Genomic DNA, 5631 nt, shown 5'->3' on the forward strand with positions numbered 1-5631 from the left:
GAGAAAGCAGAGTATAATCAGGCATCTGGCAACCAGGCCACGTACAATAAACTCCTGTTGACTGCTATTGGCCAGGAACAAAAATCAGACAGCCTTATTCATCAAGCTGAATCTTCTTGCAGCATCTAAGTGGAACACACAAGGTTCCATCTAAACATCAGGAAACACTTCTTCACTGGGCACTTCTTCACTTCTTCACTGTGCAGGTGACTGAGCACTGGCATACGTTGCCAAGAGAGGCAGTGGATCTCCTTGGAGATCTTCAAAAGCCATCTGGATGTGGTCACAGGCAAACTGCTCTGGGTATCCCTACTTAAGCAGGGGGATTGAACCAAATGACCTCCAGATGTCCCTTGCAACTTTAAGCATTCTGTGATTCTGTGAAGGGGAAGAAGGAGGACGTGTATATATAGAAGATATATACACTATAATTAAACTGTATAGAAGTTTAAATAGTAATATTAGATTATAAAAACATAAAGGTTTTATTTTAGTCGCTAGTCTGGTTCAACACCTAGAAAACAAAACTTTTTGTTGTTGGTGGTGGTGGTGTGTGTGTGTGTGTGTGTGTGTGTGTGTGTGTTTTATGTATAATATAGCATTATCATGATGTAGTAAGATAGAAATGTCTTATACAGCTGAAATAATTGCCTGTTAATTCTGTGTAAGTAGTGTCCTGAAGCTGAGGGAGATGGTAGCATATTCATATGGTATTTCTGTTGCTGCAAAGTGTTTTAAAGAGGTATTTTCACTGTTTTGCAGCTATGTAATCTAGCAATTATTGCAAAATATATATATATATAAATGTGTGTTTTGTTTTATTGGTTTGGTTTTTTTTGTTTGCTTGTTTATTTTTTCCAAATTCTGGTGCTTAGACACAATTGCATAAGATGGAGCTATGTACATACAAATGGAATACATTATCAATAGCAAATGGATTATTCAGGATGACCCGTATTGCAGCATGAAAATTTGGGGCAGAACTTTTGGTGTGAGATCCAGTAGTCTTACTCCCTGTAATCATAAAATCATAGAACAGCTCAGGTTGGAAAGGACCTTCAAGATCATCTAGTTCCCCCCACAACCACAGGTAGGGATGCCACCCAGTAGATCAGGTTGCCCAGGGCCTCATTTAATCTGATCTTGAGCACCTCCAGGGATGGGGCATCCACAGCCTCTCTGGGCAACCTGTTCCAGTGCCTCACCACCCTCTGAGTGAAGAATTTCCTCCTAACATCTAATCTAAATCTCCCCTCTTTTAGTTTAAAACCATTCCCCCTTGTCCTGTCATTATCTGATTGAGCAGAGTTGCTCTCCATCTTTTTTATAAGTCCCCATTAAGTGCTGAAAAGTTGCAATGGTTGCAACTCCTTTTTCTTAAGTACTAAAAATCAGACTCTTGAAAAAGGAAATATAAACGTCATATAATTCAACTCACTGTATATATATATATACAGTGAGTATATGTATATATGTACATAGTACATATATATGTATATATACGTGTATAGTATATGTAGATATATAGGAATATAGTATATGTATATATACATGTATGTATATATATGTGTGTATAGTATATGTAAATATATATATACACACACTGAGTTGAATTATATGACATTTATATTGACGAAATTTATATGATGAAATTTTATTTATATGACGAAAACAGAAAAGGTACTGGTACTACCGATACTATAACATCACATAGGCGAAGGCCTATTTCTGCTACTATAGGCGGTATAGGAGAGCAGAGTAAATTGTGCTAATACTAAAATTCTGGTATAGTATCTGCATTATTACTCCACAATACATATTGTATTCCCATCCTACTATGATTTATGTGTATGTTTAAGGGAACAGCCTAGATGCAGTAATTATATACTCATAGTTTAACAGATTAAAGTTTTACACTTTGTTCACAACACTTACTATTTCTGCAGAGAATGCCATGTGTAAATGTCTTAGTTAAGTTTGAATCAGTATGAAGAAAAATATAAAAGCTGTGCTGTGAATATATGTGTGCATTGTAAAAAAATAAAAATAATAAAAAATAAATATTTATATATATATAAAATATTCTTAATTTAATTGGCCTTCTACAGTCAAGTAAGTAGCGCCTTTCTCCCACAATGATGAGGGAAAACAGAGGGAAAGAACCAAATATTATTTGTAAATGCTGTATAATCAGGTCTCCAAAACACTTCATTAAAACTACATGAAGGTTTTTATAACTGAAATTGTTGAAGAGACAGCTTGTACTTAATGAAAGAAGTTTAAGTACAGCTACTGGCAGACGGTCAGTTATTGTTTGCCTGTTTGTGTGAGAACATAAATTCCCATGGTTTAAATTCCTTTAAATTCCCATGGCTTCTGACTACACTTACAAGATGCACTCATGCTTACAGATATTCAGTGCTGTAAGTGGAACAGTGGGAGACAAGCCTGATTTTTTTCCTAATTTAATTTGAAGCAGGAGCTGACAGCAACCTTTTACATATATCCTTGTGAGATACAAGCACTGAAGTCTAAATTTTCTTCAGCTTCTAGTAACAAGTTTTTTGATGTGTCTTCATGATGCCCCTCACACTATGTTAATACACAGCTTGACAAAGGGTCTGCAGCATCAGTGTGATATTTTCAATCTTGTTGGCACAGTTTTCTATTTGTCAACTTAATAACTTTAATAACTTAATAGTAGAGTACTAACTTCTACTGGTTTTGACTGGTAGAGAGTTGGTTTTGTTGTTGTTGTTGTTTGTGTTTTTTGTTTGTTTGTTTTTTAAACAGTAGCTTGTATGGTGTGATGTTTCCATTTTTGACCAAAACAGCATTGATAACACCATAATGAAACTTGAAAACACCATGTGTTGCTGAACAGTGCTTCCACAACACCAGTGCCTCCTCTCTTTCTCAGGCTGTCCTACCAGCAGAAGTGGGAAGGGACACTGCCAGGACAGCTGACTCCAGCTGAACAAAGGGATATTCCATACCATATGACTTCACACTCAGCAATAAAAGCTGGGGGAAAGAAGTTAGGATGTTTGTCTTCTCAAGTAACAATTACACGTGATGAAGCCCTGCTTTCCTTTTGAAAGCCCAGGAGCCAGCAATCCCATTGCACTGCAAGTCAAGCAAGTGGGGGAGAAGACCGACCTGGATGGACAGGGAGCTGTGCCTGGAACTAAGGCAGAAAAGGAAAATATATTACCTCTGGAAGAAAGGTGTGGCTTCACAGAAGGAGTACAGAGCTACAGTTTGCATCTGCAGGGAGAAAACCAGAAAAGGCAAAGCTCGAGTTGACATTAGCCAGTGTGGTGTCAGACGACAACAACAACAACAGGCCTATGTAGTGTTGTGCTCTGCCCTTGTAGCTAGAACTGCATTGGTACCACACCATTTTTTTGTCTATTGCTGACACAGCATCAAGACTCCCTCCAATCCCCCCCAGAGCCTGTAGGCTGGGGGTGGGCAAGAAGTGGGGAAGGGATATTGCCAGGGCAGCTGACTTAAACAGTCCAAAGGGATATTCCATACTGTATGGTGTCACACTCAGCAACAAAAGGTAGGAAAAGGGTGTAGTGGGTTTACGTGGCAAGGTTTTGGTAGCAGGGGGCCATAGGGGTGGCTTCTGTGAGAAGAATCCAGAAGTAGACCTATGTTAGATAAAGGCCTTGCCACTGGCCAGAGCTGAGCCAATAAGCGATGTTTGCACCTCTGTGAGAGCATATTTAAGAAAGGAAGGAAAAAACAAAACAAAACAAAAAACTGCTGGACTGAGAGCTACAAAAACTGAGAGAAAGAAGAGTGAGAAACAACCTTGCAGACACCAAGGTCTGTGCAGGAGGAGGAGGAGGTTCCCAGAGCAGGTGCCAGAGCAGAAGTTCCCCTGTGGCATGTGGAGAGGCCCCTGGTGGAGCAGGCTGTCCCCCTGCAGCCCATGGGTCCCACATGGAGCAGATCTCCACGCTGCAGCCCGTGGAGGAGCCCCCGGTGGAGCAGGTGGATGTGGCCTGGAGGAGGCTGCGGCCCATGGAGAGCCCCCGCAGGAGCAGGCCCCGGGCCGGAGCTGCAGCCCGTGGAGAGGAGCCCACGCAGGAGCAGGGGGTCTGGGGGGAGCTGCCGCCCGTGGGGGACCCGTGCTGGAGCAGTTTGGTCCTGGGGGATGGACCCCGTGGTACAGAGCCATGTGGGAGCAGTTCTTGAAGAGCTGCTGCTTGTGGGCAGCCCCAGCAGGATCACTTCAGGAAGAATGGCATCCTGTGGGAGGGACCCCACCTGGAGCAGAGGAAGACAGTGATTGAGGAGGAGTGGCAGAGATGAAGTGCTATAGACTGACCGCAGCCCCCATTCCCTTATTTCCCTGCGCTGTCTGGGGGAAGGAAATAGGAGAGAGTGTATGGGGGGAAGGTGTTTTTGGTTTCTTTCCTTTGTTTCTCACTTCTCTAGCTTGCTAGTAATAGGCAATAAATCTTACTGTCTCCCTACTCTGAGTCTGTTTTGCCCATCATAATTGTTGGGCAATGTCCCTGTCCTTATCTCAACCCTTGAGCCCTTTGTATCGTATTTTCTCCCCCTTTGCCTTTGAGGATGGGGAGTGAGAGAACGGCTGTGGTGGAGCTCAGCTGCTCACCTGAGTAAAAGCACCACAAAGAGAAGGACAGGGTGTGCTCTCATTATGAAGACCTCTGACCTCCCAATCCAATATGTGTATTGAGGCTCTGCTTCTCAGGACATGGCTGAACATTGTTTGTTGATGGGAGGTAGAGAATATTTTTTCTATCTCTCTCTGTGCTTCCATGCAGCCTTTGCTTGTTTTTTCCCCCTTGCTTTTCCATTTAATTAAATTATACTTAACCTGTGAGTTTTCTTTTTTTTTTTTTTTCTGTTTCCAGCATGCTTTCTTCCTTCAAAGAAGGGGAGTGAGAGAGTGGTTGTGGTGGAGTTTAGCTGCCCAGCAAGGTAAAACCACCACATGCAGATGATCACCTAGTAAACAAGGATGAGGAACAGGCAGAGGCATTTAATACTTTTTTTTTTCCCTTATTCTTTAATAGTAAAGATAAAACTTGATCTGCCTAATCCTGAGAGTTGGAGGAGCATAACTGGAGGAGCAGTGATTTCACCTTTTACCTTTGATTGAAAAAAAAAAAGTGAGCTTTTGTTGTACTGCAGGTTGTAAAAAGGAGCGAGATGTTGGAAAGAGGGATAATTTAAACATCCACAATATAGTAAGTATCTGTTCTATAATTCATTATATCTAGATTAATCATTCTAGATTTTCATGAATTTTGCAATTGCCTCAGTTCTGTAAGACAGCATTTATCTATTCCCTCTATACCTTCATAATTAACATACCATTTTCTTCAAATTGTATGTCAAGATGAAGGAGCCGCGTCACATCAAAGTGTACGTGACATTTTCAGGAAAATATTATATCCAACCTTTTACTTACATTCCTATTAATGCTTATGAAACATACAATAAATGTATGTTAATTTTACACATACTTGTTGATCATTACATCATCTTTTACTGCCTTTTAAAACATTTTTTTAAATGTACAATACTCTTCGTAGAAATCAGTACTAACAGCACAGATAAAAATGATTGTTTCTATGTATGCTG

General features: G+C 40.8%; 1 long non-coding RNA gene across 1 annotated transcript; it reads left to right on the forward strand.

Annotated features, from left to right (window-relative positions):
• Positions 1-3048: 3048 nt before the first annotated feature.
• LOC310897643 lies at positions 3049-5357 on the forward strand. Its single transcript, XR_014582432.1, has 3 exons — positions 3049-4766; positions 4899-4965; positions 5061-5357. It is a non-coding gene; the product is annotated as an uncharacterized lncRNA (long non-coding RNA).
• Positions 5358-5631: the final 274 nt, after the last annotated feature.

This window comes from Anser anser (assembly GCF_964211835.1).
Source record: "Anser anser genome assembly, chromosome: 3".
Lineage (NCBI taxonomy): Eukaryota > Metazoa > Chordata > Aves > Anseriformes > Anatidae > Anser > Anser anser.